The following is a 25,801-nucleotide window of genomic DNA, read 5'->3' on the forward strand; positions in this document are numbered from 1 at the left end:
TAGTTAGAACAGTAGTGTGTATATATGTGCAGCTATTAGAAATATACAGCATATGTATTGATATTCAAAGGTATTAATATTATTTTCTTCACCCCACCCTATAACCACATATAACCCATTCCAAGTGAAAATGGTATGTGCAATCACAATTAACACCACTGGACATTTGTCCTGTTGGGTCATATATATTTGCATGTCCGTTGATGCATCTGCCCTGTTCATACATCCAAACCTGATGGCCTGTTGCCATCAATCAACCCTGCATGTTGTTGGACTGTGTATTGCTGTTCAAATTATGCATGTGTTATGCTCGCTGTTCAATGGTGTGAATATCTGGGTGTTTGGTTAATGGGAATACTAATGCATGCTGTTACAACTAATTGTGAATGGTATTATATGTCACTAACCCAAACTGTCATGACATAATGCAAAACATAGGACGACAGGGAAGGCGGGTTCCAGCGGACCCACCTCTCCCACCTCAGCTGGCGAGTGCACCTGGCACTAGTGCCCAGTCTGGACCCTCCTCCGGTTGCCCTGTGCCACCTGCGGGTGGAAGCGCTGCAGGGGATGGGGCTCGCCCCCCCTCTGCAAGTGTGGCTGGAGGAGAACCACCACTCACCCTCCATAGCGTCCGGACTGTGGTGCGTAGGGAGATTCGGGACTCTGTTCTCGAGCCCCTATGCCAGCTTGAGGCATGGGTGGCACAACTTACGGGCATGCCTGTTGCCCGGCCTACACAGCCCCCAGCACAGCCCCGTCCTGGGCAGTGAAGGAACAGTGGCAACTGCCTATGGGTGGGGATATCAGTTCCACTGTTGCCATCTGTGGGCTCATGGGCTCTGGATATCCAAACCTCCGTCCCGCTCAATTGTGTAACCCCCACACGTGTCATACACCGCCCCTGTATGTGTCTTGTTTGTCTTGTCTGTTTACCTACCCAACCTACCTCCCCAGCTGTACCGACTTTCTTCACCTGACATACCACTCTCACCTGAAAAAAAAAAGGGCACTCTGTACCCACAAAAAATTACCCCATACATAGCTGCCCATTCCGCACATGTCTGCTGGACATGGAAACTATCAATTACAATTGGCTGTACAACAAGTATTATTGTTGTCCTGACACCTCTCTCAGGGGTGGAAGGTTTCAAATGTCACACCAAATTACATACATATACACAGCTGTTGCTGATTAAGAAATGGGCAGCTATGGGCCTTACCTACATCCCTCCTGCAAATCCCAAGCTTGTTTCCCTACTGTCTTACCCTCTTGTGACCCCTTTTTCACCACTTTCCTGTCTCCCCATTTTCATTTCTTTCAAAGAAAATAGTGCGGGTGTGCGCCAGAGTAAGCACTGTTAAGCGGTTGTAAGCGGATGTGCGTGGAGCTAACCGCCAGTGCGCATGCGTGAGCTCCACGCAAGCCAGCGCTAACACGGTTACAACTGCTTAAAAGTGCCTTAGTCACTTTGATTGACAGGTCCTGTACTCAGTTCAAAAGCAAAATAAAATCCCACTGTCAGTCCCGAACCCAGGACTTTGGAAACAGTAGTCTGTATGACCTACCACTAAGCCATGACTCTTATACAAGAACATTGTGCTAAAATAAATATAACATGTAATAGTAGGGATGAATGTAAAGGGAATATAGGATGTGTAGTACCCAAAGCATGTCATTTAGAATTACTGTCAAAACTACTGGATTCCCATAATAGTAGTGTGTGAACAGAAACAGCCATGCTAGTTGGTAGCTTGTAGGTAATAATGTCAGTTAATGTACATATATAAATGTATGTATATGTACATATATATATATATATAAATATATATCTATATATAGTTGTAGGTGTCATTGTGCATACACACATACTACAGGGAACAGGAGAGAGGAATGGAGAAATGTGAATCTACAACACAGCCTGAATCATGAGAGAGATACTAACCTTTACACTCACAGAACAGTATCCACAGCATACCAGCATGGTCCCCGCCCCTACAATCTGAAAGGACAATGCCTATCTCACATACCCTTTTATAGCACTGTCCTGAAATCACAGTGAGAACTGCAATCAGTACACAACTGGCTGTATGCAATTAGCAAATGCTGGCTTACAATTGGTGCAGAGGCCATCACATGGACCTATGCAGATACCTACAAAAGCATCCTGTACTAACACTCCACACATGCAATACATTCATTGACTGTCTGGAAGCAGACAGAGGGAGAGAGACAAACCGAGACAGAGAGGAAAAAAAAAAAAAAAAAAAAACACGCTACACACTGTGACTCTAAGATGTCAGCAGTGACAGTAGCAGCAGGAATCAGAAGCAGTGGTAACTCAACCAGCTGCGACAAACACAGGTAATGCAAAGTAGCAGGTTAATAGTGTGCATACTGTGAACCCTCCAAATGTGTCATAGGTCTGTATCTATAGGTATGTCCAAGTGATATGTTGTGTGTACGTAGTTCCACCAAAAGGGGATGACTATACATTACATGTCAATCAGTGATGGCCATGATCCTGACAGCAGTTGTCTGTGCGTTGCCCTCAGCAATGGCTGTAGTGACTGCTTTGAAAGGTCAGCCAGGTTCAAAAGGCAGGATCAGCCCATCACAAAGGCACACTGGCTGGGAACAAGTGTCTGCAGGTACCCGATATCACTGCATATGCATCCCATACTGCATAATTCCATAGCTTAGCAGACCAGGCTGGTTATGCATATGATGTGGTAGTTCCCAGGGTCAGTTGAGGTGCCTCCTTAGTAGTGTGGGACCACTGTTGCTGTATGCCACTGTCCAGGTACATATCCTGTAGTATGGCCAAGATAAATTATCAGTCTTATATGCGGTTGTATGTCCTCTTGGAGTGCAGGTAGCACACATCCAGGGATACCATGAGGTCACAGTGATGCTGTGTGTTCTGCTTTGCTGAGGGCGGCCCTCACCTGGACATGTGAGATGATAGGGAGGTTACATACAGCTGTGATAACTATTTCAACTGGTGGGGGAGAAGGATGGGGTATACGTGCACCGAACCTGTCTGCAAGAATGTTGCCAATATCTGTGTGTTTGTTGAATGTTAAGTAGGTGTGTATTAACACAGAGCATATCTGAGGCATTTGGTCCATATGTGTAACATAACTGAAGAAGGCCTTGTGGTTATCCATAGTGTTTGTGGCCATTTCCCTCCCAGAGTAGGCCGTGGCCATTGTTATGAGGGACCGTAGCGTAGTACCAGTGCTGGCCACAGATGCCTTCCCTTAATGTGAATCTGCTCTGTCCTGCAGTAGCCTCCTGCTATTGTTATACAATCTGCCTCTGTCTGGGGTCCACCGGACAGGATGCCTAACCTTTCTGCATAGGGTCTGGGTTAGAAATGTGTGTGCAAGTTCCATGCAATCTGTGGCATGTCCGTGGTAAGCATTTGCAAAGGGGTCAGCAGTGTGGGTTGTGGCTTCCACTGGCCCAGTGTGCTGCATGGATACCATCTCAGTCCTAACAAGTGAATAACTGTCTAATCACATACATATCAAAGTAGTCTACTGTGCTGGTGGTGGTGGTGGGATATGTATATCCAGGCCGAGTAACTTGTGTCCACATCACACTAGTGGATGGCGTCCCACATACAGTACCTTGGGCTGAACCCCCAGAGTGAGGTTGTGCATTGGACCTGTCAGTGTGTGCTGACCGATGGGCATGCTACTATGTTGTGTGGAATGTGGCAGGTATTGTTGCACAGGTGTTGGCTGAGCACTGATATCTGGCCATGCACTTGTGTATCCACCACGACACACACACATGCAACATATGGGAGTAGTAGTATATCACTACACATGAGTATCATGTATAGTATGTGTGCCATATATTGCTGACATAGTCTGCTGATATCCTGTTTGTGTTCTCTTCCAGGGAGATGGCGCATCAGCGTAATCCCACCTACTCTGCAGTGGAAGATGAGGAGATACACCAGAGCCTGGTGCGGGAGTATGACATCCTGTTTTTCCGCACCAGTCAGAATCAGCAGGAGAGGGCTGCACTGTGGCAAGACCTTGTCCGTAGGGTAAATGATATTGGCACGCATAATAGGACATATGAGTGGGTACGACATCACTGCAGTGATTTAATCAGAAGTGTCCATCAGCGTGCATCAGATATCCACAGGCAACAGGTTGCCACAGGAGGTGGGGTGGCCACACATCCCCCCTCACCAGACTGGAGGGGCTACTCCTTAGTGTTGTGGCTCCAGCCCTAGAACAGCAACAGCAGTACACCTGCATCATGATGGAGGCTGGATCCACACAGCAGCACGACATGGAGCATGCAGGTAATATGCCATATGTACACTTGACTGTTCTGTACACTGTTAGTTTATGCATATGTAAAGTGTGTCCGTGGTATGTATCTGTCATCATAGTATGTAATTGTGCATGTGTGATACTGGCAATATCAGCAGCTGACGTGTGAAAGGCAACTGGTGTACTACTGCACTGTATCATATGCAATATCAATGGCACAGTTGTGCCCACTGACATTAATCTCATCATTTCTGCAGGTCCCTCCGGGGTTACAGCAAGGCAGGCCATCCATGCTGGTGAGTGTGTTTAACAATACCTATAATAGTCCTGATAGTGCTAGTAACAGTAGTGTAACTCAGTAGTGCTCTGTGTGTATACTGCGGGGTGTGCATGTGTGCAGGTGTGCCTGTGCCCATATGTGCATGTGTGCATGTGTGCATGTGTGCAGGTGTGCCTGTGTCCACGTGTGCATGTGTGCCTGTGTCCACGTGTGCATGTGTGCATGTGTGCATGTGTGCCTGTGTCCACGTGTGCATGTGTGCATGTGTGCATGTGTGCATGTGTGCATATGTACACGTGACCACGTGTGCATGTGTGCATGTATCCATGTGTGCATGTGACCACTTGTGCATGTGTGCATGTGTGCATGTGTCCATGTGTGCATGTGTCCACGTGTGCATGTGTGCATGTGTCCACGTGTGCATGTGTCCACGTGTGCATGTCTGCATGTGTGCATGTGTGCATGGGTGCCTGTGTGCATGTGTGCCTGTGTGCATGTGTCCACGTGTGCATGTCTGCATGTGTGCCTGTGTCCATGGGTGCATGTGTGCCTGTGTCCATATGTGCATGTGTCCATGTGTGCATGTGTGCATGTGTGCATAAGTGAATCACTGGTAACAATGTGTGGAGACTATAAACTGTGTTTCCTGTCTTCCTCCCACAGGTTCTGGTGCTGCTCTGGTGTCCTGCAGCAGGGAACCTGAATCTGGTGCCACAGGTACTGGTAATGATGATATTTGTGTAATGGTACAGGAAGGTGTGTCAGGGTCCACCATTGGTCAGCCATTTGACAGTACACAGCTGTCAACCCCATCATTGTGCACAGTCATCCTGCCAGTACATCCTTTGTCACCATTGTCCCTAGGTGATGGACAGGATACAGTGGGCATTGACCATGGTAATGTGGTAATGCAGAGTTACAGTGCTTCTGTAGACTCCTAGTGACATCTGCATAGCGTACGATACGTATGTCAAGTTTACACATGACAGAATGTCACTGTCTGTCCTGTATGCATGTATGTTGCCTGTGACACATTGCACATGTCTTACCTGGCATTTACCCACGTGTGCAGTCATATATGCTAGTGCTATGAAACAGTAGCAGTACACCCACACATACACACCTTCAGTATGTTGTTCCCCATTGGCCCTATGTGTTGGTACTCACCATGGCAATCACACTACTAGGGTAGCATGTGCAAAGGTAACCTGTGAATCACCTGTATGGTCCAGTTGTGGTTTATGTGAGTCATGTGGCAATGTTACAGCTGCCACATGTATGCAGTCAGCCATCACCCTTGGCCAGGAACATACAACACATGTGTGGGATGCCACCACACAGCCAATCTGGGGACTGAGCTCTCTGAACCCAGTAATGCCATACCCTGTCAGGTGGCATGTCATATATACTACATCCTGGACAAACTTCAACCCCAATCCCTGCTGCTACTATTGATAAAACCCCTGAAGATGTTTCTGATAGTTTTAACCAATTCTTTACTGAGACATTTCAAGCCCTAGCTAGCCAACTACCTCCTAGCTCCCCTGGTCCTGAAAGTAGCACCCCTAGAAACCTACTTGCGTTCAGCTTCCAACCAGTCACCACTTCACTTATCCGTACCTTGATTGAAGAATTAAAACCCACTACACTTTCTGCTGATCAACTCCCTGCCGAGTACCTACAAAAATCAGCTGATGCTATTGCTTACCCCGTCTCAAAACTAATCAAACGAACCATGGTAGAAGCTAAATTTCCCACCATCTGTAAAATATCCTATGTAATCCCACTTCACAAAGGAGGCAGCTCTACTGAATTCTCCAATTATAGGCCAATAGCTATACTCTCTCCACTTGCAAAGATTATGGAAGAATGTATTCATAGACAATTCATGCACCACCTAATCCAAAATCGCCTTATGGCAGACACTCAGCATGGCTTCCGTCCTCATCACAGCACTACTTCAGGCCTCCTAGCCTTTATTAACACCATAAACCATAATCGCAACAATAATTATATATCCTCAGCCCTCTTTTTGGATCTTTCCAAGGCATACGATATGGTTGATCACCAACTTGTAATCCACACCCTGCAAACATTCTGTCTAGATACTGGAGCCCTCCAATGGTTTCAATCCTACCTGAATGGTCGACAGCAGGCTGGCCTCTGGCAGAACAAACTCTCTAACCTTCTACCTAACACCCTCAGAGTACCACAAGGCTCTATACTAGGGCCCTTGCTGTTCTCCATCATCATTAATGACCTTTATACTGTCATCCCAAAAGCCAGCTGTATCCAATATGCTGATGACTCTACTCTGATTTGCTCAGCCACATCTCCAGTAGAGTTATGGTCAGCTACCCAGACCACCTTTAATACAATAGAAAACTGGCTTTCTGAACATCGTCTGATCCTAAATCCCCCAAAAAAACTAAACTGCTGTTATTTCACCAACACGTAGGTCTACGGCTTTCACCTTCACCATAAAATCAAATGATGGCACAATAATCTCCCCTGACCCATCTACTAAACTATTAGGTGTCATCATAGACAATAATCTCAAATGTGACCTACATGTTAACCAAACTATCAAAACTATCAATAAAAAACTAGGGTCACTTTACAGAATAAAAGCCTTCCTAACCCCTCCAGCTAAAATTGCCATAGCTCGCTCACACCTTCTTTCAACCCTTCTGTATGCATCCCCTCTACTGTCGAATATGAACAAGACTGTCCTTAACAAACACTCAATTTGCTACAACCACATTGCCAGGTTTGCCACTGGGCTGCCTTTTAGGACACATCATTGCATCTATCTAAATCAGCTTGGTTGGCTTGAACTACCTAGCCTACTACAGTATAACCAACTGATTATGGCCTATAAATCCCTCTATAATCCGGACAATACTCCTGCACTTAAAAATATTATCACCCCCTATAACAATCCTAGACCACTTCGATCCTCTGCCAAACTACTAATTCAGACTAGCAAAATTAATAACACAGCCGGTGATTCTCTCTTTGCAAACTCTGTAAGTAGATCCTGGAACTCACTTCCAGCTGATATTACCTTACTTTTCACCTTAGGTCAATTTAAAACTAGACTCAAACAACATTTGTCACTTAACTGGCTATGTCAATGTATTAAGCCTGGCTAACTCGAATGTGTAAAATCTGTTAACCAGTTTACTGTGTAATTTAATTTAATCCTGACTTGTGCTCAGGACTAACTTTAACCTGTGGAACTTGTTTAACTTGCTTACTTATGTAATCTATGTAAATAATCTGTTTGTAATATGTAATGCTGGTATTATGTAATGCTGTATCTGCTTACCCTTGGAGCTTTTCTCCCTGGGCCTCCGCTGAAAATGGACATGCATCCAGTCGGACTATCCCGGTCAACAAATGTAAGATAAATAAATAAATAAATAATATTACAGTGACTACAAGTCAGACATTGACACGCACTGACAGCATGCTGAACACACTGGGGCATACGTGGGGAATCAGAATAGCATCCTGCCTGAGCATCACACACCTCCACAGCTGGCACACAGGCATATGTTCCGTTGGAACAGAGCACATGCCACACATGGCACACACATCCCGTGTGCCACACACTCACAGCCTGTAGGGCTACACAACACACCTGCTACAGACGTGTCAGGTACCTGTCTTGGGTGCTGCACTGGGGTCCCGCTCAACAGGCTGTATCTGGTGAAGGTCACAGTGATATGCCTCAGGGGCACTATGGTCCACCACAGAACATATGCATACAGGTCAGTCAGAGGCATGGACACATATGACTCACTCATTGACCATGCCACTATGGCTGACCTGAGACATACCTCCCTGGACGACATGATAGGGAACATAGAATGGATCTCTCAGCATGTGGCACAGGCCAGTATGAGCCTGATCTTGGTTGCCAACATACCCTAACCAGGTATGCTACCACTATATGTGGGAAGGGTGTTGTATGTCTACATTCTGCTCAGTCTCCAATGTCATTCATAGGGTATCCGCTGGCTGTCAACGTGTGCTTACATGCTAGGGAAGCCACAATGATGTGCAAGGGTCATCTTGCACGTGACACCCATGGCCCGATGTATATTGGCAAAGCTCCTTGATACACACATACTGCCTTATGCTGCAGGACACGGTTTACATATTCACCTCCACGGGTATCACACAGGTTAGGACACTAACAGTGCTGCTACACAACAACAGCAGTGTACACTGCAAGATGCATGCACTGGACACTGTCCTCAGCACAGTGAACTGCAATGTCTGTGCAGTACCAGAGTCCTGATTCATGGCTCACAGGTGTTACCCATCTCTGACAGGTTATGCCCCATACCATGCCTGTCGTCCCCTACACATGTAACACACATGGACAGGGGGGTGGTATCCCAAGGCACCACAGATACACACACCTCCAGGTTGTTGGCACAGCACAAAGCATCAGGGCCTAATCATGTGCAGCTAACAGTGTGTTGGACTGCCATCTGGTTCATAGCCTGGCACACACAACCCTCCCATACACAGGAAGACCACCTATCCTCCATAACAACACTGGCAATATGACAGTCTCAAGAACTGTCTTTATATGGCTGGACTGCATCCAGCCAAACATTGTGCGTGAGCATTACTGTAGCTACAACACACTAGTTGAAGGGTTCACAGCATGTGGTCACTGAATTGCAGTGGAATGACATGTTACCACTACCACAACAGGTGGGAACATGCAGCACCTGTACATCGACTACATGTAGACTATATGGCCCAGACCAGATGTGTATCCCCTGCTGTAGGTATTTTACCATATACACCCACACTGTATAGATACATACCGCATGCGGCCCCTGCACAGTAAGACACAGTCATATTGGTATACATTGCAAATACCATTTATCCACTCGAGGCATGTGTCAGACATGGTAACTACTGCAGGTCACAGGTATTTATGTGTATGTGTCACACACATACATCATGTGTGCAATGCTATTGCTGGTTTAGGCAATGGCATGCATTGCTATGTACAAAGACCCACACAAGGTCATAATGTGTGACACAACCACACGTGGCAGTTGTGGGTTACCAAAACATACCTATCTGTACTCTGACAATGGTAATAGATACAGTAGCAGAGCGCACTATTGGCATTACTGGCCAACTAGCCCTGTTTGGCTGTGCTGATAATGTGGTGACATCCCCTGTGTTTACTGGGGGAATATGCAGCATCTGGTGTATTGTAGTATTTGCCAAAAGGATCTGTTTTCTCACACTTGCATTTACACACACCCTACTACCACACCACACACACTTGCCATTTGCAGGATTCATACCCCTACCAAACTAAGTCACAACACGTAAGAGAGACACATTAGCAAAGTGCACTATTCGGATTACTAAATAGTTCCTCTTCTCTGGCTGTACTTATAGGGTGCTGACATCATCAGTATTTTGAAAGGGTAATGTGCATCAGGTAGTGTGATCTCCTGATTGCCAAAACTAACATGTTTTTTTATACGGAAATGCACACACACAAACTCCCCACGTCCAAACACACACACACTTGCAGGTTTCAAACCCCTACCTAAATATGTTATGGCACTTGAGAGTGACGCTGTAGCAAGTTGTGCTATTCTGAGTACTGGCAGATGTCTCTTCTCCAGCTGTATGTATAGGGTGCTGTCATCATCACTGTTTGGAAAGGGTAAAGTGCATCATGTAGTGTGATCTCCTGATTTCCAAAAAGCACATGTTTTTCATACAGAATTACACACACACAGAGTCCCCACATCCAAACACACACATATGCCATTTACAGGTTTCAAACTCCTACCTAACTATATTATGACACTCGGGAGAGACGCATTAGCAGAGTGCGCTATTCGAATTACTGGAAGGTTTCCCTTCTCCTGCTGTACTTATAGGGTGCTGACATCATCAGTGTTTAGAAAGGGGAATGTGCATCCTGTCGTGTGTTCTCCTAGTTGCCAAAAGGGATATTTCCTTCATACAGACTTGCACACACACTAGCCCTCTCCACACACACTAAGCATTTATAGGATTCAAACCCCTACCTAACTATGTTCTGACACTCGAGATGGACGCATTAACAGAGTGCGCTATTTGCATTACTGGTAGGCTTCCCTTCTCCTGCTGTACTTATAGGGTGCTGACATCATCTGTGTTTAGAAAGGGGAATGTGCATCCTGTAATGTGTTCTCCCAGTTACCAAAAGGGACATTTCCCTCACACAAAATTGCACACACACTAATCCCCCTCATCCAAACACACACACTTGCCATTTGTAGGATTCAAACCACTATCTAATTATGTTATGACACTCAAGTCGGACACATTAGCAGAGCGCGTTATTTGCATTACTCAGTGGCTTCCCTTCTCCTGCTGTACTTATAGGGTGCTGACATCATCAGTGTTTAGAAAGGGGAATGTGCATCCTGTAGTGTGTTCTCCTAGTTGGCAAAAGGGATACTTCTTTCATACAGTCTTGAACACACACTAACCCCTCCACACACACTGAGCATATACAGGATTCAACCTCCTACCTAACTATATTATGACACTTGAAACGGACGCATTAGCAGAGTGAGCTATTCTCATTATGGGGAGGATTCCCTTCTCCTGCTGCACTTATAGGGTGCTGACATCATCAGGGTTTAGAAAGGGGAATGTGCATCCTGTAGTGTGTTCTCCTAGTTGGCAAAAGGGATATTTTTTTCATACAGTCTTGAACACACACTAACCCCCTCCACACACACTGAGCATTTACAGGATTCAAACCCCTACATATCTATGTTATGACACTCAAGAGGGATGCATTAGCAGAGCACGCTATTCGCATTATTGGGAGGCTTCTTTTCTCCTGCTGTACTTATAGGGTGCTGACATCATCAGTGTTTAGAAAGGGGAATGTGCATCCTGTAGTGTGTTCTCCTAGTGATACTTCTTTCATATAGTCTTGAGCACACACTAACCCCCTCCACACACACACTGAGCATTTACAAGATTCAAACCCCTACCTACCTATATTATGACACTCGAGAAGGATGCATTAGCAGAGTGGGCTATTCGCATTACTGGGAGGCTTTCCTTCTCCTGCTGTACTTATAGGGTGCTGACATCATCAGCGTTTAGAAAGGGGAATGTGCATCCTGTAGTGTGTTCTCCTAGTTGGCAAAAGGGATACTTCTTTCATACAGTCTTGAACACACACTAACCCCCTCCACACACACTGAGCATGTACAGCATTCAAACCCCTACCTAACTATGTTATGACACTTGAAATGGATGCATTAGCAGAGCACACTATTTGCATTACTGGGAGGATTCCCTTCTCCTGCTGCACTTATAGGGTGCTGACATCATCAGTGTTTAGAAAGGGGAATGTGCATCCTGTAGTGTGTTCTCCTAGTTGGCAAAAGAGATATTTCTTTCATACAGTCTTGAACACACACTAACCCCCTCCACACACACTAAGCATTTACAGGATTCAAACCCCTACCTACCTATGTTATGACACTCGAGACGGATGCATTAGCAGAGTGCGCTATTCGCATTACTGGGAGGTTTCCCTTCTCCTGCTGTACTTATAGGGTGCTGACATCATCAGTGTTTAGAAAGGGGAATGTGCATCCTGTAGTGTGTTTTCCCAGTTGCCAAAAGGGACATTTCCCTCTCACACACACAAATCCCACTCACCCACCCACACTGAGCATTTGCTGGATTCAAACCCCTACCTAACTATATTATGACACTTGAGGGAGACGCATTAGCAGAGCGCACTATCCGAATTACTGGGTATCTGTTCTGCACCTGCAGTATTTATAGGGTGCTGACATCTTTATTTCTACAGAGGTATGTACATGTAGTACTACCTGTCAGGTGGGGGATAGCATATATATGCATTTGCAGCCACCTACGTCAGGGTCAGATATGCACATCGCACTGGCAGGTTATGTTCTATACCATGCTTTGTGACCACAGGACCTGTAACACACAACACAACCAGTCCAGAACACCACACCCACATCCAGGACACACACTTAGCTTCCCTGGGAACAGTGCCGGGATATGCAGGTGTTCACATACACCATTCCAGTTGTTAACATCAGGTACAGGCATATTGTGTGTGAGAACTACTCAGGCCTCTACCACTTTACCCTACAGCCACTACAATTTGTGGGTCCATGTGCTATGGCAGAACCACACACCACAGCCACATGGGGAATACATATTGCACCTGTCCATCTGCAATGTGGGTACTCACTGTTCCACACCAGAGGTAGACCACCATTGTTGATATCTGACAATACCCACCTTTCCCTGGACATCCATATCCCATCTCCACCCCCAGGCAAGGTTGTCACTGCACACAAACTGTATTTAGCATAAGCAGACTCTACACTTGTGAAGACTGGGGTGGACGACTTCAGAGGACCCATGCTAGGGGACTATACTGGCCACTCAGCATAATCCTTGACAATTCCATTCTATGAGCATGTGTACGGTTTGCATTGATCATGCTATCCCACATATACTCATGACTGCTCCACAACAAGACACCTGTCAGCTGTACACCAGCCATATATGTGCCGTACAATGGACAGAGTGAGCTAATACATTGCAGAGCTGTAGCCCACAGAGAGAGGACATCTGTGAACAGTTCCAGCATGGCACTTCATTCACACATAATCATTACAACACAGTGTTGACAGTGGAAGCGTCCAGAGAATACAGATAGGGCTCCCCTCAGTCTGTTATTGATGGACACCTACTGTCAGAGATCCTCAGCAACCCTCTCCCAGCACACACTGACAACATGGCTGTGGCTTAGCACATTCAATCCCTGGGACCTCCATGGTGCCCCTGCTTGACAGAGGTACAGCTCACTAGCCTCACATGTTGCCTTCTGTGACCTACTTTACAGTGGCACAGTAGCCTACTGTCCTGGGGATGCAGATGCCAAGCACACTCTGGCTGAGCTGTCATTCCCTAGGGCAACAAGCCTAGTATTGACCTCTACACCCATATGTTCAATTATCGGATGCACAATATTTGTTGTGCTGTTCTACTGTTTGCAGGTCTTTATTGCCATAGCATTCCCTGTTCCTATGACCAACTTGTGTATCTGTGGAAGATGTTTGCATATGACGATGATCCACTATATCACTTATGTCTCTGTAGTCATTTACTGTGTGCACTGGGCAGATTGCTGTGTTGTCGTTGGTTCCTGGACTGACACGTACAAATACCAGATATATGTGGCCAACTGCTAAACGGAGATATGGCCTAAGTGTGTGAGCATGCCCAGTTCAGCCTTTCCATGGCATGTTGTCTGACATATGCCTTATTTATCAAAGTGTGAGAGCATGCCCAGTTTGAGCTTTCCATATGTTGCACTCTGAAGTCCACCACATATTTGGGTGTGTGTGAACTTCAACAATATCTCACGTTTATGGTTGTGTGTTGGGTGTCATGTTGTGTACTAACTGGCCAACTGCTTCGTGTCTGCCACAACAGGGATTATACTGTGCCTGCAGGGATTGCATGGGATACTTTGCAGACAGTTCTCAACATACTTTCATAATGACCTAACACTGTAGTACCATATAGTGTACTGGTTCAGTACTTTCACTGTGGTGGACAGTATCCTGGGCTTTAGTCCTATGACTGCTTGACATCTTCATAGTGAGCACAACAGACTGTGTAGGGGCCAGTTGTGCACATATGACCATGTTGCATCATGTTCAGATATGGACTACCTACACCAGGCTCGTCCAACATTGCTAGTGTATTCCACAACATGTGTGGACATTGGCAAACACTAGCGATGTTCCCTAGGCCATTTCTGATGCTAGTCACAGGGTGTGTTTGTCCTTCGACACACATTGTAACTGGAGTTTTCCATGACATATGTCATGGTTAGTATACTGTGCCTCCGTCTACCTCTGACATAATAGTGATACCCAGGGTTAGCCTACCATCTCCCATCCACTCATCAGGATTCCTCTTGAGGGGTGTCGATATGTGACTCGCTGGCTGACCTGTACCAGGAGTTTACTGAAGAGTGGGGGTGCCTTCTGTGTTATGGATCATTCTGTACAGCTTGTCCTATGTGTGTCAGCGCTGGGGTTCAGGTCTCTCATGTGCATAGCTCACTGCCATTCAGATTGTACAAGGTGCAGCATGTTCATTGATTCCAGGTTGGACATGGCTTCATACATCAGGCACAGCTTGCCTGTAGCTGGGCAGTATGGCGGTGTGTGGGGCTGCAGTTTGTTTACTCAGGCAACACATGGCATCTGTTCATGCTCTTTGCTACTCCTGGTGGGGTACTGTTGTGGACTTTACAGTTGATGGGGTGTCTGCTGCGGTATATCCCACAGGGGCTATTGTAGTCAATTGTGACGCTGATGGAGGATGACTGCAGAGCCACAGTGAGTTCCCCTTATCTACATCTGCCAACCTTCATGTTTGGGTGGGTATATAGTATATGTTTCTGCGAACACTACAGCCACATGTTTGTCCAGTGCAGGATATCTATCACCTTTTGTACCCAGGTCTCACATTACATGTTAGGTACATCATGGGTTAACACCTGTCTGGTAATTTGTGGGCACTTACTGTATATCCATGGTGGTTGTCTATACACAGTTCTGCAATTAGCTTGCTGACATGGCTATGGCTCCAGTTGTCTGTTTGTAGGTGGCCTTTTGTGGGTTGCTTGTGTCAGCTGGGGGTCAGATATGGTGGGCTGTTTGTACTCCTCTGCATACATGTTCAGTCACAGTCCTTCCATGTTGGCCTATACCTATGGGACATATATACAGAACGGGGAGGGGGGCCAAGACCAGGCCTTGTGGGATGCCACTCATATCTGCTTTGTAGTCTGACATGGATGCGGCATGTCTGACCATGTCCGTTCTGTCCTTGGTCTGGTTTGCAACCCCTCTACTGACATAGGGGTATATATTTAAGCTGGTGAACATATCCATACTGAACTCGTACGGTATTGTCTAGAGCATGTGCACGGTCCAGCTACACTGTCTGGACCACATTGCCCTCATCAATGACCTTAATGACTGCTTCAAATGGGTCAAACATGTTTAGGGGCAGGATCTGCAGTTACGACAGCCACACTGTGTAGGGTCCAGTATCAGTAGGTCCACAATAGCCTTCTGTCTGCGGTACATACTGATCCTTTCCATAGCTGTGCAGAACAAGCTTGTCAGGATCCTGGGGTGGTAGTTTGCAGTATCCATTCAGGCAACACCTTTGTTGTGATGGACCACTGTTGTTGTACACTGCTCTTTGGTTACATATCCTGTGGTAAGGCTGACATTGGGCAGTAGTGTGATTTGGCATTCCATTATTCTTGGAGTCCATGTTGGCCTCAGCCCAGGACACCATCACATACCTTTGCTGCTGTGCGTTCTGCTTTGCAGATGATGGCTGTTACCTCAGCATCTGCAATGTCAGGGGACCATCAGTCTGCTGGGATAGGTATTTTGCACTCTGGGGGGGGGGTGTTTGCACTGCACCTGACAGGTTGTATGTTAGCAATATGTGTGTGTGTTTGGTATGTTGTTTGTAATATCTGTGTGATTCGGAGCATATCTGTGGATGCCCAACATGGTTATTACCATCAGTTGGGTAAGCCTTGTGATTATCCTTAGTGTCCTGTACGTTTTGTATCTTCATAGGTTCATGGGTTCATACTAGGCTATACACCCTAGGCCATTAGTAAGCCTAGCCAGAGTGTGTGTGTCTTTCGCCACCCCTTGCTACGTTCTATTATGGCCATTTATGAATTTCTTCACTGTGCCTCTGTCTGGTCGTGACACAGTGAGGACCCCCAGTATACATGTACGATCATCCATCCACTTGGCAATATTCCTGTTGAGGGGTGTCAGTGAGGGGCTCTGCCTAACATGGATTGGGATCCTGTTTCTGGGTGTGGGGAGCCTCTGGGTTATGTATCTGTCCCTCCAGCACATCTTATTTCATTATGTGTTGTGGCTGACATCTGTCACTCTCACAGCTCCAATGGCTTTGATTTCCTGTGGTGGAGCATGTCCATTACTCCTGTGTTGGACATGGCCTTGTACAACAGACATACAATGCCTCTGTGTAGGCAGTCTGTGACTGCATTCAGCTGGGGTGTCTATAGCCAGGCAGCATATGACATATATTTCACACCCTTTATCCTGTTGGTGGGGTAACTATGAGGTCTTCCGAACCCCTGCAGGTGTCACGTACGGTATATCCCATATGAGTCACTGTACTAGATTATGGGTCTGATAAGGGAACAGTACAGTGGCACAGTGACCTCTGTTGATGTAGATGTGAATCCTTTCATGATACGGTGTCCAATATCGACAATCTTCCTAGCCACATTGGCATTGTGAGTGTCACATGACAGATTACTGTCGACCTGTGTCCCTAGGTCCCTAATTACTCCTTGCATACATAATGGTTTGCTACCTATGTGGTAATTTGTGTGTACCTTGTCTGGTATTTGGTGGGACATTCATACTGTCCAGTGTCTTCAGGATGTCTGGGTGGAGTTCTTGTGTGTGAGAGTGTGGTCTGTCGCATGCTGCAGACTGTACAGCAGTTTGGACTAAACTTAGGTGCACATGGGTGGTCTCCGCTGCTTTGTGCATTGTCAGTTACCTGGCCATATAGGTATCTGTGCTGCATATGGATACTCCCCCTCCTTTGATGTTTTGGTGCAGGTGTTGGGGCCATAACACATGATATGTGGTATAACCTAGTAGTGCTGGTGTGCTATCACTAGGCTTGCAGCAGGCTTCTGTCACTGCACAGACATCAATGTTCTCCATAATGGAAAGTGCCTCAGGGGCATGCATATTGCAGTTTACGCATCTGGCATTGGTCAGCATTACCCTTATGTTTCCTACCACTTATGTTTTCTAGGGTGGTGGGTAGTCTTTTTGGCCTTGCCTACATACGGCTCTATGGAGGCGGCAAAGGCCTTATCCAGTATCCAGATGCACAGGGGTAACAGGTGCAAGCCATCCCTGGAACAGCAGCATGGCTTGTCATGCTTGACATCTCAAGCAGACAGACATTAGACCCTCTTGGACTGACAGCTGTAACTGTGCCAGCTGTTAAACATGAGCATTCTGTGTTTGTACTGTGGCATCATTCTTGGTGAGGGTTGGATGCTGCACACAGCCAGTGTCATACCGGCCTGGGGTACATACTCAGAGGGTTCATCCATGTCTCTTTTCATGTTGACCAGGGAGGTACATCTCAGGTAATTCACACCAGCATGGACATTGAGTGCATCATATTTCTGCTTGCTTTGGGGTGACCTGCGTACTTGTGTTATGTGGCATTTTGTGGCAGCCTACAGGCAGCTTACTCTACCCTTTCCCTTGTTCAGTCTGGGAGTGGGACAGCAGTGTGTCTGCCTATACTGACACCTATTACAACTGTATCAGGCATGTTGTTTCTCCTTCTGGCCTGTGACTGTTTGGCACACCAGCTTTGCATACTATTCGTTGCATGTGCTATGTTTGAAGGTTGTGGTTGCTTGTGATCTGCTTTGGAGGCTTCTGTTGGTGTGGTGTGTTTGTAATTAAGGCCTCTGGGTATATTTGTCTGTGTTTATGTGTTTGGTTTACAGTTGTGGTAGGTCTATGTGGGACTGGGTTTGTGGTGTATGTGGTTACCTTCTCCTCCTGACTAGTTTTGACAGTACTGTGTTGGTGGAGCTCAACCTCTGGTTTGGATACATGGTTGCATCTATCACATATATTTGTATTTATTGGGGGGTGTTGTGGTTGTCTGTGTACTTGGGACTGGTGTCACATTGCCTCTGGATTCACAGATTCTACTTGTTGTGGCTGGACTTAGTGGATTGTATGTGTGGACATATGTTATTGCCATACTACTGGTCAGTGATTACTTCCCTTTTTATGTTTGCTCTATCATGTGGTAGCTTCCTCATTCTCTTGCATGGTTTGGTAATGGCTGGAGTCCAGCATGCCAGATGCCTGCATGTATGGCATTGTGTGTTGTTGTTATTTGTGATTGCATACTCCAAGCATTCCTGGCTGTGTTCATGGAATGCCTGTATAACATGTTCTGTGGTGTGTCCCATATTCTGCACTTGCACAGGGCCTTTCGTGGATTCAACATCAGTTTGGAGGGCTGCAACCTATGCTTTACACATGTTTTTCACTCTGGTATTCTGGCCAGGTACTGGGGTCAGGATGTGTATATCCAGTGTGATTACTCTATGGTCTGGTCTTACCGGTGAGGGGTACACTTCTCATCTTGCCATCCAGTACACATGTTGCTGATTATCACATCCAGTATGCTTACCCCTCTTGTGGGAGTGGTACATTGTTCCTGGGCATTTTGGTTTATGGATTCTGGGAACTTTTCTCCTACTGTGTTGGTGCTAGTATAATGCTCCCGGTGTATGTCTGGGTATTTTCAGTCAAGCAATATAATGTGGTTTGGGGGGCTTGATATATTCATGTATTCCAACATAGGCCAGGTGCAGTTCCTGGTATTAGGACAGTAGTCTGCAGCAGGCTATATACTGGGAGGCGGTTTTAGCCATTGGTATTTGACCATGGCTAATCCATGCTGCTTCTTGTTGTGGTACCAACATGGGGGTGTGGTTATCCTTGACATTTATTGCTAGTCACCCTCCTTTTGTAGCTTGTTCCATGTTTTGCGGCTGTACAGCACAGTATGAGGTGTGACCTGGTAGTGTTAGGGTGCTGATGTGAGCCTTGACCCAGTTCTCTATTACAGGACTGGTATCTACATTCTCCATATTGTGTGCATTTACACTGCACACATCTTGCTGTTTAGACTTCTGGCATTGGGTAGCATTACATCTAGGTTCCTATCCCTTGTGGAACCTATGAAAGTGGGTTTGTGTTTTGAGACTTACCTATTCAGGGCATGCTGTGGGTACTGACAGCCTTTGCCAGTATCCATGGGGCATGGCATGATAGGTGCACGCCACCCCTAGCAGGTGGTGCATCATGTCATGCTCCGCATGTCTTCCCAGACTGAAACACATTGGCTCCCCTTTGACTAACTGCATTACTTCAGCCAGTTATTGCACTTGATCATCCCATCGTCATTTTGTGGCTTCATGCTTGGTGAGGGTGGATGTTAGTCAGGGTGCTCAGGTGTGCATATAGTACATGGTGTTACATTACTTAACACATGGCATTCATGCCTCAGGTGGTGCTGCAGGGCTGCCTCTGTCGGATGCGCATATTACACTACCCTGTACATGTTTGTGAGCAGGTCATGTCATTTTAGGCATCCATGCTATTATTTGAGTGAGTCAGAGGGGGTATCATTCCCAGGGTTCCTACTGAGCCAGTGTATGTGCTATGTGTTGCCTCTTTGCCAAGGCCAGGGCATACTGGGAACACCTCCTTCTGCCTACTGGGGCAGGCTCAGGTTGTTCCTCCTCCGAGTCACGCTCTCCCTGTGATGGCCTTGGCAATGGTGGGGGGCTGCTTGGCCCAGCCCTATGTTGGTCCTGCTGCAGCTGTTTTCGCAAGATCATATTATGTAGCATAGCACATACCATGACAATTTGGGTACATGTAGTTGGTGTGTACTGCAATGCTCCACCAGATGTGTCCAGACACCGGAACCATGACTTGAGCAGCCCAAACACACGCTCTATTACATTACGTGTTTGTGTGTGTGCCTCATTATGTCGTTCCTGTTCAGGTGTGTGTGTGTTTCTGATGGGTGTCATCAGCCACGGCTCCAGTGCATAACCTGCATCCCCCACTAAGTGTCCGTGTGGGATGTCCCCATTGGCAAATGTCTGGTACATCTGCGTTAAATGCCAGATGTGGGAATCGTGGTAACTCCCAGGGCAGCCAGCACACACATTCATTATTATGCCCTGGGCATCACACACGACCTGGCAGTTGATGGAGGGGAAGCCCTTGCGGTTAATGTAGGCCCTACCCCGCTCACCGGCTGGTGCTTTGATGCGTATGTGCGTGCAGTCTATTGCACCCACTACCTCAGGGTATTCCGCTATTTGCTGGAAGAGACGCATATTGCTGGCCAATACCTCACGGGCATTGGGGAAATATACATGATCACCGACATGTGCTGACATGGCATCCAGGAACTGGTGCAGTACCCTGGAGGCTGATGCCTGTGATATCCCCATCATATCGCCAGTTGGTCTCTGGAAGGTACCTGTTGCTAGTATTCTTAGGCCAACACATACCTTGGTTTCCACTGGGATGGGTTCCCCTCTGTTGGTTCTGTGTGTGAGGCGTGGCCTGCACAGCTCAACAATTTGCTGCAGGAGCTCTCTGTCCACTCTATAGCGCTCTACTACCTCCAGCTCATGTAACCCGTGGTAGGTGACCCTGGGCCTGTACACTCTTCTCCGTCTCCTCACTGTGGGTTGTCTGGCACCATCTGCATTGTCACCACCCTCAGCAAGTCGCCTATGTCTCATTATGACAGCTATGGCAGCCCCTAACATTTCTGCTCTGAGTGAAACTTTTTCAGTTTTCACTTCTATTAGCTTACTCCTGTCTTGCAGTGTCTCTTAGAAGAAACATCCTGCACTACTGTTTGCAGAGTTTTAGGTGCTGGGCTGGGCTACTATTCTGCCTGTGTAATTGCCTGCTTCTAATTGTTTTTACCTGCTAGCTTCAGCAGTTATCCCTGCTAGCTTCCTATTAATTCTGTTGCTTCCTTTTTCCTTTCTGTTTCCTCAGGGGGGAGCAACGTGCATACCATCAGAAACAAGATCACAGTGGCTTACACGCGCGCACACGTGCTTACATGGTTCAGAATCTACTTATTCGGGTTAAAACGCGCGCACACCAGCACAAACAGTGTTAAACATCTCCCAACATGCTCCCACATGCTCAGTCTGCCTTACATGCGCGCACACTCCCCTACTCGCACTTCATGGCGCGCACATGTGCGCATGCACGCCCAGCAAGAAACTTTGGTGTAAGTAACAGTGTACACCTTCCATTTCTTGACTTTCCCTGACTTATCTAGTGGCACACCTCTTTCCATGATCTGTGTCTGTCATCTGTCATGTTACACTGACCTCCAATGAACTGCATTTCTTTCTACCATTCCCCCCTCTGATGTCACCTATCTCCTACTCTATTCCTCCCCCTTATGTATCTCTTACACTACTCAGACTGTGCTCATTTGCTATGTGACTGTGAGATTCAGTATCCTAACCCTCATTTACATGAGATTGCCTACTAATGCTTAGTTACATGTCTTAAACTCAGCTTCCCCCCTTAGCAATCACTACACGGTGGCCATGTTGTTTTTGGTCTGCTGGTCCCTGCATTGTCATTCCATGTATTGCATGAAATCCACATTTGTGGGTTTATAACCTTCTTTTTTATGGTTTTATACAGCGCAGCCCGTTTGCGCGGGGCTGCGCTGGGTTTAAACATCGGCGATCGCCGAAAAAAAAAAATTATATTTTTAATATTTTTGCATCTCGTTATCTTGCCAATGGCCACATATTTGGCCATTGGCATGCTGCCTGAGTCATATGCACCCTTTTTTTGGAGCTGACATGGCTCCGTTGTGGAATTTGCAGAAACGTACTCAGTTGTCAACTGAGTACATTTCTGCAACGCGTCTCTTACACGGACTGGTTTCTGCTTCATGGATCGCTAATATACCTCATTTGCATACCTTTCGGCTGCAAGTGAGGTATTTAGCATGTCCACGCCCAGTCCGTGTAAGAGACGTTTTAGCTGGTCTCTTACATGGAGTTTAGGGCTGTTCCTGGATCGCGAGGCTTGCATGGAGTGTTGCACGTCTCTTACACTCCATGCAAGCCTTCGTGAATCCTGCCCAATGTCTTTAAAATCATCTAAGAGAATTTTTACAAGTATTGGGGTGGCTGTGATTCTGATAACTCTACTAAACAACACAGGAACAACTTAATTCAAGAAAAAAAAAACTCTACAAATACATGCATCTATTTAGATTGGACAGAGCAACATTAGCTTCTCTTAACAAGGAACATGTCTTCACAAAGAGATAACAGTTGAGATAATTACTAATATACACTGTGACTGCAAAGCCGCATACAATCTAAGCGTAGGTTAGAAGCTCTGCTTATGCAAGCAGGAATCAGCACACACTGAAAAGAGTGGCCTATGGGACAAGTAAATGTAAAAAGTATATAACTTCAGTTAGCCGCCTACAACCTAGACGCAGTGTACTACTCGTACAGACAGAAAATAGCGCTCGGTCAGTAGAGTCGCTATAAGGGTAAGTGAACGAGCAAAAATAAGATTCAGGTATGACCACCTTCAAACAATGCCTGATTCACAAAACTCAGCTTTAGCATGCTAAAGTAGTGCTCAGCATAGGAAAGAAATCGGGTCAGCATCAAGTACCATAAACAGCGCTCACTAAAGAGTCACTTGATGTACAAGTCAATGAATAAGACTATAAATCAAGTTAGCCACTTACAGCCTTATGCCAGAGGCTCAAAGTACTGCTCGTACAGGCAGAAATAGCGCTCGGTAGGTAGAGTCACTACAGAGGCAAATGAATGAGAAAGATATAGTTCAGGTAAAAAAACACATTCAGCCAATGCCTAATGCACAAACACTCTACTTCTACAGGCTAAATTAGTGGTCTGCAAAAGAAAATTCACTTTTGCTTCAGGCACATTAATTAGGAATGAAATTCAGGGAAGCCATATACAACAAGTCCAGTGGAAACAACATAGAGTGTGTTTAAGCTGCAAGGCTCGTCGTTTTACAGGTAGAAATATGAAGAGTTATAGGGGAAAGAATGAAAAGTAAAAGTCAGTACTCTGTAGCCATCTTTTAGGGTCGTTTACACTGTGGTCGGCGCTGTATATTTACAAAATTGTAGAGCGAGAGCATTAAACAATCAACAATAATTGTACACTACAAGTGGATGCGAACATGAACAAGTCAAAGTGAAGGTATGAAATGACCTTAAAACATAGCACTAGTCTCAATCCCATGTGCAAACATTGTATACAACACAATGTTGGTAGAGATAGCGTTATAAGCAATAAAACACATTTGCATAGAATTCCTTAGAAATATCATCAGTTATTTATTTAAAAGTTAAACAGTGCACAAATCTGTGTTATGTATTGAAACAATGATAACACTTACAACGATCAAGCACCCAGCGGAGTGCACAGCAGCCAGGTAGAGAGCAGGGGGAAAAAGATGGCGCCCCAGCCTACGGGGGTATATTTATAAGGTGTGAGTGTGCTCCAGGGCAGTGGGGGAGGGGAGAAAATCATACATAAAGGTAGTGGACAAGAAGTCGCGAGATAAGGAGAGTTAGGTTTGTTGGCAGGGGGGGAGAGAAGTTTAAATGGGAAGGGGAGGAGGTAAGAGTATAGAAATAAGTAGAAAATGTAACCGATAAGAAAAATAAAGGTAAAAAAGTGGATAGAGTACTGTAGAGGGAGAAGGAAAACCAAGGGGATAAGAGTTATAGGAGGTAGAAACAGACAAGGTAACAGAGACAAGAGAGTGAACCACTAGGAAGACAATCAGTAAAGTGAGAGAGTTCAGCAGGTAAGTTTGTAAGTAAGAAAAAAAATAGGAGTAAGTTAACAGGCTAGTATGAGGAACATATACATGACTGTGGGATAGAGTATAGAAAGTAAGTTGTAGGAGGTGATTAAGAACATCAATGAAGAGAAGGAACTGAGAATGGAAAGAGGGTTGGGAGGTTTAATAGAGAAAGAATAGACACGAGGTGAGATACAGAATGGTAAAGGTAATGGGCCACCTAGTGGCCAGTATCTGTAATGCGACAAATAAATTGAATGCAAGGGTAGCAGGCTATGAGAGAGAGGGAGTTAAGGTACTTTTAAATGCAGAGAGTATTGGCTAAATACAAGTGTTTGGTGAAAAGAACAGGGCAAGAAAAGATTGGGGGGAGTAGGCTGCTGGCTATCCTGATTGGGGAACTTGCCTAGTATAACAGGGGTTCTTAGACCTGAAATTAGTGGTTCAATGTTCTAATTATGCAGAACAACACATATTTTCACTGTCTTAATAGCACAGTCCTCTCAGGTAGCTGGTAGGTAAATTCGGATTGCTGTTCTTATACTTCCAGGAGGGTGAGTTTCAGGTAGTATGTACAGGGGATGTACTTTGTGTTCCAAGTTTCACTGTCTTAATAGCACAGTCCTCTCAGGTAGCTGGTAGGTAAATTCGGATTGCTGTTCTTATACTTCCAGGAGGGTGAGTTTCAGGTAGTGTCTACAGGGGATGTACTTTGTGTTCCAAGTTTCACTGTCTTAATAGCACAGTCCTCTCAGGTAGCTGGTAGGTAAATTCGGATTGCTGTTCTTATACTTCCATGAGGGTGAGTTTCAGGTAGTGTGTACGGGGGATGTACTTTGTGTTCCAAGTTTCACTGTCTTAATAGCACAGTCCTCTCAGGTAGCTAGTAGGTAAATTCGGATTGCTGTTCTTATACTTCCAGGAGGGTGAGTTTCAGGTAGTGTGTACAGGGGATGTACTTTGTGTTCCAAGTTTCACTGTCTTAATAGCACAGTCCTCTCAGGTAGCTGGTAGGTAAATTCGGATTGCTGTTCTTATACTTCCAGGAGGGTGAGTTTCAGGTAGTGTGTACAGGGGATGTACTTTGTGTTCAAAGTTTCACTGTCTTAATAGCACAGTACTCTCAGGTAGCTGGTAGGTAAATTCGGATTGCTGTTCTTATACTTCCAGGAGGGTGAGTTTCAGGTAGTGTGTACAGGGGATGTACTTTGTGTTCCAAGAATGGTCAAGCACCCAACGGAGTGCACAGCAGCCAGGTAGAGAGCAGGGGGACCATTATTTACTGTGCAACCCATGACATTCCTCTTCGTGGAAAAGAAGGCTCTGGTGGAAATTTCTGTGACTTATTAGATTTTCGTATTGAAGCTGGGGACACAATATTAAAACCAGCACAGTGAAACAGCTGCAGGAAATGCTCGGTACACATCCCATAGGGTGCAAAATGAGTTGTTGGCAGAATGCGAACACATACTTCGAAATGAGAATGTTTGTGCAGTGCGTAGGGCAATTGGATTTAGTGTATTGGTGGATGAAACTGCAGATATCTCGGGCATTGAGCAGTTGTCATTGGGCATTCAGTTTGTTGATGGTGATT

Source organism: Protopterus annectens, chromosome 9.part0 (assembly GCF_019279795.1).
Source record: "Protopterus annectens isolate FY-2018-M chromosome 9.part0, PAN1.0, whole genome shotgun sequence".
In the NCBI taxonomy this organism is placed as follows: Eukaryota; Metazoa; Chordata; order Ceratodontiformes; family Protopteridae; genus Protopterus; species Protopterus annectens.